The following is a 3,727-nucleotide window of genomic DNA, read 5'->3' as shown; positions in this document are numbered from 1 at the left end:
CCATGCCTTTCGGCTATATTGTGTAATCAAACATTTTCAACAGTTAAGACCCTTCTTGATTGGTACAGCTGAGTGTTTGGAGCCGTGAAAAGTCGGTAAATTGGAACAGACATTCCAGTTGCATTCGTTCTCGATTATAGCAGTGTAATTTGCGTTCACTCTTTCCTGACCACGCGAAAAGTTGCAATTTTCAAAGGATCCCTGCAAATGCTTTTATTTTCCTAACTAATTCGCGTAATTTACGTAGAAATATGACACATCAAACTGTTGTCGATTGTTATTTAAAAAGAAAACAGGTTCGTATAATATGGAAAAAATATTTAAAAATTTCATTTATTGAAAATACAGTGTACGTACGGAAGGCGTATAAACGCCGAAACTTCTACAGATATGCCGAATTAAATAACGAATAAAAGAAACATTACGAAAATACAAGATGTGCCCCACACCCACGGCTTTAATGCGAAAGCATTAGAGTCCCCCAAAACGTTTTTTTTTTTTTTTTTTCATTTTTTGCCAGGCAATTTAACATGCCGTCAGAAGGCTACCCAATTAATATTTTGCTACAGAGTCACGTATATTTTTAATAAAGCCAAGAAACGGAACAGCTTGAAACCGAAACTGAAACATGCGTACGGAGGTCGGAGGAATGTAGAGGAGGGGAGAGTACCGGAAGTCACGTGGCTACACCCTATCGCGTTTTTTTTTTCCTTCATTTCTTTTTGTGGTTGCGCACAGCAGACAACGTCTTTGACAGCGTTGCGGGTACCGTTTGCCGTGGGATTCCTTTTCAAATATGCTTGTTCCACTCGCTGTTCTGCACTTCAAGATGAGTTGTTTAGTACATTGAAGAGTTGGACATGAGTAGTAAATGCCCATGGTGAATGCCCGTGATCGTTTCTGAAAAGAATGCCCCAATATTTTGCGTGAAAAGCTGCCTCACAGGTTCTGCATCCCAAAGGGGTATTGTGCGTCAGAGTCTGCACAATTTCCCGAAAGATAATCGGGATCGGGACCAATGACTAGCTGCGATTCCCGTGGAACAGTAACGCGGACGCTACCCGATTTATATGCTCCTTGTATTTTGTGTAAAGTGAGTTCACAGGTGTCAAAGAGGGAGTTCCATACCATTTAGTTCAGCGACGTCTGGTTCACAACATCTTTTTTTCAGTGATAATTGTATAAAAGTAAAAGGGTAAATATTGCAAAATGTGCGACTAAAACCTCCCAAAAAAAAACAACCGCATGCCTACACTCTGGATCGAACCTATGTTCGCTTCGTGTGAGGCGGTCACCTTTCCACTGAGCTACCCTCCGGCTCAGTGGTCAGTGGAAGACGACTCGGTGACGACTTCGTGCAAATGGGCCTGGTGGTCGGGCGTGTCGCGCGGAATGAATCCCAATAATTTTGATCGGTTCAAAATTTCTCTTTCGAATGAAGACAGATTCGCCGGTACCGCGAACAACAGCTTTAAAGTAGAGGTCCCACACCCGTCGTTATCGCCGTCCAGCCAGCGAGTCCCATGATACGCGATACGACGCCATGTTGAGAATTACGCAGTGAACGCACGGAATGCTTTTGGTTCCCTTTAGAACTTTTTTTTTCCAATCAGCGAATTTTAAGTTTTTTAGAAGCAACAAAAAATGGGTTTCATATTTTTTTTTTCTATTTTCGATATTCAGTGTGGGCCTTAAATTATCCAGGACTGATTAAATTTGGTGGTTCATACCGGCCACCTCTCCCGAATTGTCCGAGAGCCTCCCCAAGTTTGATCACATCTCCCGATTGTACGGACGCGACCTCAAATATTTACACAAATGGCCACTGTAGGTTTTTTTTTGACACCCTATTGCCACAATTATCACGTGTGTGTCAGTGCCAATTACTCTAGAGTAGGTTTAGGTTACTCCGGCGGGTTACCACGTGACAACTCAGAGCCGCAGCGTAAAACGAGGGTAGATTTTCAAACTCCAAGGTACTAAACTTCTACTTCTCTATTCCTGAGTAATTTCGAGCGCATTTTGTAACACGGCTTAGATGATCGTGGATGCACGTGCGCTGGGCTCCAGTGCTCCAGTTGGCTTTGTGAGGTCGTCGAGCGAAGTGCGGATCGCCGAACTACTCTTTGTGTTTCCCCGAGTTTAGTTAGAACGATCGATGACGCTTTCAAAAACTACGAAGAAGTTCTTGCAAGTATTTCTGAGATCATACACGAATGAGTGGTGCGGCGGTACGGGCCTGGCCGCACATCCCGCTCGGGCAAACTCCGGAGAGGGTGCACGGCCGAGCTTAGCGCGGTGCAGCAACTTCACGAAGGCGCGCGCTCGCCCGTTGGCCGGCGAAACGTGGCCTCCCACGCCACCAGAGGTCGGCATTTTAGGTCGCCCTCACTCACCCTCAACCTCACAGCCACACCCACCTAAGCCCCTCACTCACCCTCACCCTCACAGCTACACTCACGTTCAGCCCCTCACTCACCCTCACCCTCACAGTCATACTCACCCTCACTGAACCTCACGGCCCTCACGCACTCACCGCCCTCACGGCCCTCATGGCCCTCACGCCCTTCACCGCACTCACGGCCCTCACGCCCCTCACTCACTCATGGCCCTCACGCCACTCACCACCCTCACGCCACTCACCGCCCTCACCGCCCTCACCGCCTCACCGCCCTCATCGCCCTCACGGTCCTCACCGCCCTCACGGCCCTGACGCACTCATAGCCCTCACCGTCCTCACGGCCCTCACCGCCCTCACGGCCCTCACGGCCCTCACGGCCCTCATGGCCCTCACGCACTCATAGCCCTCACGCCACTCACCGCCCTCACGGCCCTCACCGCCCTCACCGCCCTCACGGCCCTCACGGCCCTCACGGCCCTCACCGCCCTCACCGCCCTCACGGCCCTCACGGCCCTCACGCCACTCACCGCCCTCACGCCACTCACCGCCCTCACGCCACTCACGCACGCCACTCAGGCCAGCTTCAGATGGGGCAATGTCGGCCAGAAACTTTACGTCGCAACACCAGCAACACGCGCCGCCCGCGATGACACGCAGCAACCAATTGCTGCAATTTGCCATCGTCATCATAAAATTTTATTTTTCTTGCACTATTTAGACACAATTACGCGTTATAAACGTGTTTTTATGCATTAAAATCCCGTTAAGAATACTAATGCACCTTTCTGAAACAGTTTATTTCCAAAAAACGATCGATTTCAAACGAGAACCAAGTCTTTCGGTGTCGTCATCACCGGCCCGACGTATCACGTGAAAATTTTGCGTCCCTGATTAGATGCAGCCGCTTCAAACGTATTCGAATTGCTTCGAGTTGCTGGCTTATTTCGAGCCGGACCCGATCTCAGCAATTCGTGTCGATCTAGGGAAAGCTAGAGAACAACTCGCCATTAACACCAAAATTGCTGAGAAAGATGCTCGATCTGAAGGGGGCCCGCACACTGACCGCCCTCACGGCCCTCACACCACCTCATGCACTCACCGCCCTCACGGCCCTCACGCCTCTCATGCCACTCACTGCCCTCACGCCACTCATGGCCCTCACACCCCTCACGCACTCACCGCCCTCACACCACTTACGCACTCATGGCCCTCACGCCACTCACCGCCCTCACGCCCCTCACGCACTCATGGCCCTCATACCCCTTACCGCCCTCACCGCCCTCATGGCCCTCATGGCCCTCACGGCCCTCACGGCCCTCACCGCCC

This window comes from Ixodes scapularis, unplaced genomic scaffold (genome assembly GCF_016920785.2).
Source record: "Ixodes scapularis isolate PalLabHiFi unplaced genomic scaffold, ASM1692078v2 PGA_scaffold2__306_contigs__length_199485367, whole genome shotgun sequence".
NCBI lineage: Eukaryota > Metazoa > Arthropoda > Arachnida > Ixodida > Ixodidae > Ixodes > Ixodes scapularis.
Note: the sequence above shows the minus strand (reverse complement) of the source record.